Below are 11,360 nucleotides of genomic sequence, written 5' to 3' on the forward strand. Positions count from 1 at the left end.
ACATTGTCATTAAATTGTGTCAATTTTATATATTATATATATGCAGGAAAAAACTGGAGAGTACTCAGTTTTTTCCTGCATATTCTACCTCATGGTTGGTTGTGGCACCGGGGCATTACACTGATCTTTTGGAGAGTGCCGGACCCTTGCTCATTCTATATATATATATATATATATATATATATATATATAAACACTCTTTTTTATATTATTAATTTTATTATAATTAATAGTTTTAAGTGGTGATTGCATAGTCACTTTTAGGCGCTGCTTTTTTTTGTTATAGGAGTTCATTACATCTATTCAATTATTGACTATAAATACATATTTTACTCCTGAATTAGTTTATGGTTTATTGATACATTTCCCCCTATGTCCCACACAGTGATGTGATTATAAATGAACCGTGCAGGTGGGACAGAGAAGAATGGATACAGCAGCTTTGTGTATGGAGCCATGGCCAGGACTTGTCCAAGGACCTGAGAAGGGATCTGTGAATAGATAGAAGGAAGAACGCCAGTTAATCGGGGGAGATTGCTCCCAAACTGTAAATAAAGAAAAGTCCATTACAATTTAAAATCTGCATTTCTCCTATCAGCTTAACAAAGCATGAAAGTCTGCAAAGTACCAGTTACCAGTTACAGTGTTATCTTAGTACTTGTCAACCAGACTTATCAGTAACTTATAGGAGCCTGGCATCAGAGATAAGACTTCCTATGTAAGGAGATTGGATATAAAATGATCAGACTACTCGTTATTAGTAGGTCCGGCTGTTGTGTCGCTGTACTGTAAGATGGATGAGAAATCCTTTCTTCTGCTGGCATTATGTGCACTAGGTAAGAAAGAAATGGTATACAGTATACAGTATATAGTTACATTGATCCAATGTTATATCACATGAAGTAGCAGATATACATTGAAGTATGTAATGAAATAATTATTGTCCATTACATATATACCCTCAGATGTACGTTTACCATACAGGTAAACTAGGCACCTGCCTGTAGCCAGCTGCTTATGGGGCAGCATGGAAATTATTTCACATTTATTTTTATTTATGACTTTTCTTTTTTTATGTCTTTACTTTGTATGAATGTTACCTCAGGGCTGGCTCCAGGGGTTGGAGCATCCTGTGCCGGCCCTTAAGTAGGCGCCCATACATCTCGCGCAGTAAACCCTGCGCGACCGAAATTGGGGGCGTGGACTAATTACTATAGGCCATGCCCCCTATGTGACGTTGTTCGGGGCACGCCTCCAAATAACGTCAGGCTGGGGGTAAAGCCCAGCCTTCCATCACTGGCTGGGCTTCCTCCAGCCCTCTCCCGCGCAGCATCCATTCACACTCTGGGGGTCCGGCACCGCCACACAGCTGCAGCGTTGGGGGTCCCCAACCTCTCGATCTGACCACCCGCAGGCCACTTCAGCCCACAGGTGGAACAGCGGGACAGTACTGACCCGCTGAAATCGGGGTGCTGGGGAGGGGTGCGCCCTCTACGGGTGGCACCCCTGTGCGACCGCACTGGTCGAACACCCCTAGAGCCGGCCCTGTGTTACCCCTAGTAATAATAGGGGAGAAAGTGATGGGCAAAGAGTTATGAACTTTGTGGGTACACAATGAATTATTTAGAATGTACAGAGGTTCTCAAACTCGATCCTCACGACCCCACACAGGTCACTTTTCCAGGTCACCCAGCAGGTGCACAGGTGTATTTATTACTCACTGATACATTTTTAAAAGATCCATAGGTGGAGCCAATTATTTCACTTGCGATTCTGTGAGGAGACCTGGAAAACATGCACTGTTTGGAGTCCAGAGGACCGAGTTTGAGAACCTGTAAATTAATGTATTATGTCAAGAGAATGGACCACTTAAATACATGCCTGGAAACATCAAAGTACTTTTTAGTAAATAATGTACTACAGGGTCTATGAACTAAGCCTTGGAGACAGTTAATGTGGAAGGAGATAAAGTACCAACCAATCAGCTCCTAACTGTGACTGTACAACCTGTGCTTGAAAAATGACAGGAGCTGATTGGCTGATACTTTATCTCCTTCCACATTATCTCTCTCCAAGACATAAGGGCCTGATTCAGCAAGGAACGCAGTTGCTTATACGCATGCAATCGATCGATTAATTCGCACTGCGCATGAATATGCATCGCAGTGTGTGTGCACAAGCCAGGCGCTGCATTCGGAACTGCGATCTCAGAGGCCATTTATGGGTGGTGACGGAGGGGGGGTGTGGTCGGGCAAACGCAGGCGTGCCAGCGCGTTTCCATACCATTGCAGGGGCGTGCATAAATAAGGAATAGATACTAACGTATATATATATTATCTCAAACTATTTTGTTAAAATGATAAAACAATATAATTTTGGAGTAAAAAAAACTGCAGCAGAGGAAGAAATGATGTAAAGGTAATATTGTATCAGGATGAAGGATATTTTGTAGACACAACTTATTTGTTGTTATCATATATTTCCTCATAATTCAATTGCATCATTTCCTTTCCATTACTGCTTACATCAGCGGTGGCCAAGCCGTGGCTCTCGAGCCGCATGAGGCTCTTCTGAGCTTCTAATGCGGCTCGGCAGACCCCCATTGTTACTGGGAACGCTGGTCTCTAAAGCCATCAGAGGCTAAAGAAGCCTCTGATCACTACAGAGGCCAGCGTTCCCAGTAATGCAGTGCACGGGTGACGTCATGACGTCACCGATGGTGAGGAGCCCGCGCGTCTGCTGGATCCAGTTAGATGCAGCAGACGGCAGAAGAAAAAGCAGCAGCGACGGTAGAAGCAGCAGCAGCGACGGCGCGGCGGGACTCGGGAGCCCTGACGACGTGGAGCGGTGCCAACACAAAGGTAAGTTTCTTCATGGGGGGGAGCTAGTGCTGGGGGCACGACTACAGGGAGCATAGCAGGAGGGGAACTGCTACAGGGGGCATTGCTTAATGGGCACAGCTACAAGGGACAGTGCAGAAGGGGCACAACTATTGGGGGACAATGCTTAATGGGCACAGCTACAGTGGGCATTGCAGAAGAGACAACTACTGGGAGACATTGCATAATGGGCACAGTACAGGGAGCATTGCATAATGGCCACAACTAATGGGGCATTGCTTAACGGTTACAGCAATAGGGGGGATTGCAAGAGGGGCACAACTGCAGAGGGCATTGCATAATTGGCACAGCTACAGGGACACTGCATAAGGGCCACAATGACACAAAACCAGTCTAAATCGACCAGCGATGCGCGCTCCCGCTGGTCGTTTAGACATCTAACATCGTACAAATTTGTTGTACAACCTGATGATAACGTCAGGTTCAGCATGTTTGGAGGTGATTGATGTGTCTACACTGAACGACTGCTCGGTCAGTGTAGGCTCATCACAGACTGACAAACAACTGCACGATTACAATGTCGTAATCGTGCCGTCGTTTTGATGTCTTCTAGTGGATGTGTGCCTTAAGTCGCATGGCGCATACAGCCCCAGTGCCTCTGCAGAGTGGTTGACAGTTAGAGACTCTTTGTGGGTGGTAACAGGCGGTAACTGAGGGATGGTTAGAAAAATGTGGGCGTCCCGCAACCCTTTTACAGGAGTGTCAGATCCAGCGACTGCGCCTTTATTGTAGGTATAACATTCATAAGTGTACATATACCCCTGAGACACAATGACTCAAACACACAATAAAGGCATAAATAATGCCAGTCCTGATGCTCCTTCACTAGCCCATAAATAATGCATGTAATAAACGAGGCTGGTACTAGTGGTATTTTAGGGGGGGAAAAAACAAAGAAAATTATAAAATAAATGAAGACTGTGGTCCTAGATGCATTTATCCATCTGGACGACCAACGATCCACTAGAAGACGGAGTAGACTGTTTCTTCAGGGACAAGTCCAATATCGAAAGTGTGGTCATGACCTATGCATGCAAGACACGGATAGGCAGATGCATGTACACCAAGTAAATATATAGCATTGGCACATTGTTATGCCTTCATAAATTCCTATTATAGCCCTCTGCATTATGTCGCCTGACCCTCCCCGACAAGGACCAACCACTCATGGTTTTAATACTATATTATTTTTTAGAAAGTAATCAATACCAAAATGTTATTAATATTGTCAGGGTACAACATCTAATTACATATACATGGAACATAGACAATGCTGAAGACATGTAGCCGTTTGCTTTGATATAATCTAGTGCGGGAGATGACTAGGAACACTTGGATGTGAACAATTGTATGGGAACCATTTAGGTTCTCAGAGTCGCAGAACATTTTTTATGTTCCAACAAGAGGTTGTTTCACACCTTCGACCAGATGTAATAACCAGCAAATTGCTTTAGCTGCCACGGGTTCTGCCCGGGCACTAGATTTAGGGCGAGATGTGTCATACCTTCTAAAGAACACAGGTGGAGAAGTTATCAATAGCAATACATCAGCTTGTAGGTGTCATTTATCTAGTACATTCTATAAAATGATAGCTGAAAGCTGATTGGTTGCTAAGGGCAATTTGCACCTGTCCTCTTTAGAAGTTTAAATATATTTCTCCCTTAAAGCAACAATTAGTTTAAGAGCAAAACCAACCTGGGCTATTACATTTGGCCCATTTTCGCAGTCGTTCCAATGCGAAGGGGTTTGAGTTCCCAGTTTCCCACGTAGTACATGGTTCATAGATGTAAACACTGGAAAAAAAAATTTGCAGATGAAAACACATGTAACTGATACATGACCCCTTTAAAAAACACGTTCCTTACATGTAAATGGATCATGCTTAATGTTACATTTTATTTTTAGCCACAAAGATCGAATCCGACAACCCATTAATGGAGCAATTACCCCTGGCCAGGGAGAAGACTCAGGAGATCAGTGAGGTATCACTTACCCTTAGTAATGTCACATTGAATATTACGGTTTCGATACCCCAACCTGGGAATGATAACACAAAGATTATATCAACGAACTTGAATGAAGTGTCAACGACCCAAGTCTCGTTTACCGTACAAGCTCAGAAGCCTAAACCAAATGCTCCATGTAACAATGACACCACAGTGTCTTCTGAATCTGGTGGCACAAATACCTCCAGTACATCAACGGAACTGTCTGTAACAGTGGTCAAAGAGAACGAATCTGGAAAGACTCTCTTGTGTTCCACCAATGTCTCTGATCAGGAACTGCTGGTGACAATAGATACTGAAAATAGAAAAATTAGTACAACCCTACATAAAATGAATGGGTCAAGTAACACAGCAACAGTGATTGTAAACCTTGTATAATAAGTATAAACTCCATCTCAGTGTCCAGGAGTTCCTCTGGGGTGTCTCTTATTGCTGAAATAACTTGTTTGCCCACCACTACTATGAATAGTACCAACAGCAAGAGACACACAACTAGCTCTAAAGACACCACCAGTACTAAGACAACAACTGTTAGTAGACCAGTAATCTTTTCTGGCAAAGAGACCACTCAGCAACCAGTGGCTCCCAATACCACTGTGGTGACCACTCATAAAGGAACCAGTAGGAAACCCGCATCAACCACAACGGTGGCCACGTCCTTTGGAGAATCCAATCTGTGTAAGTAATAAGCTGTTCAGAACAATGGACTTTAATAGTAAGTACATAATACCCCACTGGGAAGAATACAGATGGTGTAACTGGTGGCAATTCCTAACTCAGACCACATCCACAGAGAGGCATGGGTCCCCCAATCAGACACAGACAATGGGAGACAAAATTCCTGCAAAAGTAATCTGGATTTATTTTTAGTAATTACTGAAATGGGTCACTGTTATAAAATAATAGGTTTGGTACAATAAACACTCAATAAATCACATAAATTACAATAACAAACTATTACTGCTTTTCTAATTGACTATTCCTATACTAAATTAACAATGTTCTTTTCAAATTAATAGAATGTCCCAATAAATTAACATAGATAACATGTCCTTCATAACCCAGGTTAAGGGTAACTCCTTGTTCACACGTTGGGGCCCTTAAAGCGTATTTACAACTGAATGGCAAGCAGCAATGTTGCAGTGCTGATATATATATTAGGAGCAGTGTCTCTATATCACACATAGAAGTTGTGTGTAATAATGGATTCCTCTCATCAAATCTGAGGACCAAAATTAGGATGCAACTTTTTCTCCAAAAGGTAGCCACAGCGAACAATTTAACAGGACTCTCAGCTTGGCTTACTATGTGGTACTATAAGTCCCAGCAGAGACTGCTGGGATTTGTCTGCCTATGTAATGCTAAGTCAGAAGTAATAACTCACATTAGGGATGGCCATCGGTATGGTAACCATGAATGGTAACCATCAATGGCAAAATAACAAGTGCCCATTGATGGTAACCAACTATGCAATGGATGACCATCGATGGTTTCACCAACTGATGGTCATCCTTGTTCTATGACTGACTGGCCCATGAGCCAGTCAGAACTGGGGGCGTGGCTTCAGGGTTGGGGGGGGTGGAACCATGCTGCGTGTGCCGGCAACATGTAAAAAAAAAAACCTATTCGGTTACGCTTCCATCGATGGAGGGAAACCATCTGGTTCTCTCCCATCGATGGGAAAAACATTCAACATCGGCCATAAATCATCGATGATTATGAATCATCAATGGTCAATGGCCATCCCTAACTCACATAGTGGGGTATTGCAAGAGTATACCACTAGTGTTCAAATGCCAGTCAGTACAGATATACTGCGTAGGAGTGCTGGTATATGTATGAGAACACGACAGCAGGTTGCTGATATTTATCTAAGGGTTACTGCCAGAGATAGCATTTGCATGGGGAACAGTGGTACTTCTGCTATGGTGATTACATAAGTAAATGATTAGAAAAAAAAATATGTTCAATTATTTGAATATTTAATGTTGTTAAAATATTTGGATTTTTTTCATATATATTTGTCTATTTATTTCACATTTGTGGACCTGGATTTTCAGTTCCCTGCACATGTAACCTGGTTGCCTGGCACACACACACACACGTGCATTTCTGCTGAGACTGGCACAACCAAGTGGCAATTTAACTCTCATCGCCCCTATGAAGATCTTATTTGTTTTGCAAATAAGCGTTCTAAAGGCAGAATATAGTTCAGAGTATCACCATGTAACTAGCAGCCCCTTATGCCAATGCCTTGTGCACTGAGGGCCTGATTCACTACCGTACGCAATTGCGATTAGGCGCACAGTTCAACTGCGATAGTATGCTAATCCATTGCTAATACATTGCATTCACAATGCTCTCGCAGCACTGCACAAGGATGCCCACTTCACTCAGCACACATACGTACTGTTTAGCAAGACTACGAAACCATCGGTACAATCGAGTACCATCGCAGTCTCACGCACACTTGCACAAGCCCTGACCTTACTCAGAAATTGGTAACAACCACGCACGCTAAGAGACGAAGGCCATCTCAGTGGCTAATTTATGTACACCCCTAAAACGGCGCCTGAACGCACTGGCACACCCACGTTTCCCTGACCACCCCCCGTCACCACCCACAAATGGCACTTCCTGTCAATCACTCTGCGTAGCCTCTGTGATCGCAGCCCCGATTGCAATAGCAAGTTCGCGCACGTGCATGAGCAGAACGCAATGATCAGCCGATTGTAGGCGTATTCGCGTTTGTTTACGGTAGTGAATCAGCCCCTGAAATTTTAGGACCTGGCACAAGAGTGTGCTGACACAGAACATCCACCAGTAGGCAGACTGTTTCATCCTTCATTAGCCTCATCAGTGCAGACTGTTTTGTCACCATATTAAGAGCAAAAGACAAATGTCCACTTAAAGAGATGATTTATGGAAATTTCAAAATGACACTCTATAAGGACCAAATGCAAAAAGACACATAGACTTCTGGGGAGATTCATCCAGTGTATTCACTTATCCTATCGCAGATGAAGTGCAGGGTACCATACAGGGCTGTGTGATAATAACCTTAGACGTGGTCACTACAAGGTTGAATAGTTCTGACTTTTTTCGTGAACTGATAGTTTTCTTTGCCGAAGCTTTAATGAAAGTTCCACAATGATTTAGGTTAGGGACTGGGAGCTATGGCTCCCTGTTGATTGTGGAGCTACAAGTTCCAGCACACCCTTTCCTTTCTCTGTCTGGAAATCCCCACTTTACAGTATCTTTCTTTGACAAGCCACAGCGATGAGGACTGTGGAGCATCTCAAACTGTATAGAGATAATTTTACAGTATATAATTTCTCTCCAGGTCGTGGCCCCCTGTCTGGACTCCTACTGCTGGTCCTGCTTCCGATGCTCCTCCTACACTGATTTACCAATGGCCGCTCTCTCAGTAAGTTCCTGCAGGTGACAGTGTGAAGGGTGAATAGTGTCTCCTGGGCTCAGGGAATGATAATTGGCTTTGCTTTGTATACTAATAATTATTCCAAACAATGGTCATTTGCCTACAGCGTTCACTCTGCCACCATAGGAGAACCAAGTTCTATAAACTTTTTGGCCAACAATGCCCATCATAAACAAGAATGAAGGGGATGAATTTCCCACCAGTTCCACGGCAGCAGACAACACATGGGATTGTGGTGAACTCAGGTCTTTCAGTGCAGTCGTTTTAGGGGAGGATTCATCATCCTTCTAAAAAGGAAAAAGTGTAGACATTGCCCATGGAAACCAATTAGCTTATATGTATTATTTTATAAGATGCACTAGATAAATGAAAGCTACTGTAGAATATGACTGGTTGCTATGAGACACCACTCCACTTTTCCTCTTTAGGAAATTCAATGAATCTCCCCCTTAAAAATATTCCCTTTGCTGCGTGTTTTCTGCCCAATCTCTGGGCAAGGAGCATTGTCAGCTGTGTTATTTTGAGCAGACATAACTTGAAGGCTGCATTGTATTCTGGGACCCTTGGGACTATCGAAGAGAATGGTCTCTGATCCAGTCCAACACCAATCCCTGCTGGCTTACCCAAGGCCACAACTCTTAAAAATAGACAACTATTCCTGACCGGTTTAAGAAAGTTGTGCGACTTACTGTCTCTTATATGTACTAATGTCCCAGTTATAGTTGATCCATGATTTCCTCAGTCAAGAAAGGCCTGGGGGCATGGAGAAACCTCAGAAACACGTAGGTCTTCAGCAAGCTGCTAGTTGGACCTTTGTTGGCACATTTGATTGTCTAGAATGTGTGTATTTAGATCATTAGATCCCCTGATGATCGCCAATTATGGACTGTAGTCCAACCAATGAGATTTCTGTTGGCTTGTTCGTCTTGTTCCAGCTGTTTTTCTACGGTATTTGACCTTGTGACTAATATTTACTTTATATTTTCCAATTCCTTGTTATTCCAACTGGTCTTATTTCTTATTTTACGGTGTCTTACTCTGTCAGTGAGTCGAATTAATTTTCACCACCTACTTAAAGGGAGCTAAGAATGTAGTATGCCCTTGCCAGACAACTATCAGCATCTTATCTTGGTTGCTGAGCCTGTGTTTACTAAGTTTTACCTCCATATTCTGCTCCCAAGGTCACGTTACTTTCTATCAAACCCCTTGGAACAAAGGGCAAGAGAGACTTTATATTATGAATGTCCATACTTCACATGGAGAAGACAAGAGTCTCCCTGGCCATCACAAAATGTATTTCTGCAGGCAGGAGCATATCCTGGGAAATATGCAGGACTATTCAATGGTTTACTCCAACCCCCATATTTATTTGTTAGACACTATACTGTAGACAACCAAGTTTCTGTAGAGACAGCTTTTGGATCTGTCTAACATGTCCCCATGAATTCTGCTCCATCAACTATCACTTGTTATCTGCAGCCTGGGAACACCATTAAAAAAATATATATATTTTATTTTTCTACCGAAACATTCATTTCTCACAGTCATAAAGCTGCCGGGAGAAATAATTTTTTAATTCACCAATTTTCAGTATCCACTTCTGAATTATTTTGCATTAATTTGCATTTTGCTAAATTTATAGTCTGTGAATAGGTTTGAGACAAAAATTTATTCCTCTTGTGGTACAACTAGGAACTTATAAGGCCAAATTCCAAAGACGAACGTGCAATATTTTTGAACCTTATCTGGAGTGAGGCACATATTTTTTTAAGCCGTTTTTGAAAATTTTCTTAAACTTTATTTAAATTGGTACATGGGTGAACAATGTGGATTTGAACTTCTAGAGTCATTGGTGTTTTGTACATGAGGGTTAACATGTCTGTCTAAAGGTGATTAGTATTGTGTATTGTATTTTGAAGTAAATACAAAGCAACAGATAAAACAGGTTAAAAAAATGATATCATTGCATTATATACCGGTGTGTTATATACAGTATACACAAATAATTGTGTTTCTGCTGGTTACGTTCACAGATCACTTATGCTCCAGTTGAGAGTTTTTGTGATGACCATCTGATGAATTGTTCCAGCTAAACCTCCAGCTGACTCTTACCCACTGATCTATTGTTGTCCGATAACAACTGAATTTCTGTAATGGAAATATTGAAGCTTTATCTGAAGAGTCTACCTGTGGTTAGCACATAATATCCCTCAAAAAGCATAGAAGCAGTTTTGTTCATACATATGCTTTAAGCCGTTCTTTCCTATTATATATTATATACCTATACATAATGATATAGTGGATTTTCTTAAAACTATGTAATTTCTTGGCCTTTATAACTATATATATATATAGACAGTACTTAAATTGTCCGGCACTCAAAGAATATATTCACCAGTCCGGGTGCCCTTCCAGCTGTAATCCGTGAGGTACAGGTATGGTATAGCAAGGTAGAAACGGATGGCACTCCGGTATAGAAATAATCAATCAGGCCACTCAGTAGTGGTAGTCAACGTATCAGAGGCGTGACCTCTTTTATCAAGACCTTATGGACAAATACAAGACAAACATACAATAAATAGTCACTCACCAACGTGCATCTCTCAGCCTCGCTGCCCGTCCAGGCGCCGATGACGTCATCAATCGCGGCAGCCCGCTGGCGTCACGGCTACCTGTGGGGGGCGTGGCTTGACTAGCGTGCCCATCACCAAGGCAACTAAACACACAACAATAACAAGGCAGCATGGATATAGCAAGCAGTACATACTGATCGCTGTAAAACAAGTACATGGATAAATCAAAGAGAACCGTAGCTGTAAACGGCATAAGTACATCAATAACAATGCGAGCCGCACTATAACATCTAAAGTGCACATATAAGTAGAGACTAAAACGGGGATATTGTAATGTAAGTGGATCATATATCGTGAGTGTGCCCACAGACAATGATCTGGCTGTGCAGCCCAAGCCCATATAACTCTGTAAGAAAAGAGCTGCTACAAAAAGCACGAAAGG

General features: G+C 42.3%; 1 pseudogene; it reads left to right on the top strand.

The window, feature by feature from the left end:
* The first annotated feature begins 793 nt into the window (after positions 1-793).
* On the top strand, positions 794-8,311 carry LOC148513664 (uncharacterized; annotated as a pseudogene).
* Positions 8,312-11,360: the final 3,049 nt, after the last annotated feature.

The sequence above is a fragment of the Taudactylus pleione genome, unplaced genomic scaffold (assembly GCF_031769625.1).
Source record: "Taudactylus pleione unplaced genomic scaffold, aTauple2 ptg000274l, whole genome shotgun sequence".
Taxonomy (NCBI): Eukaryota; Metazoa; Chordata; class Amphibia; order Anura; family Myobatrachidae; genus Taudactylus; species Taudactylus pleione.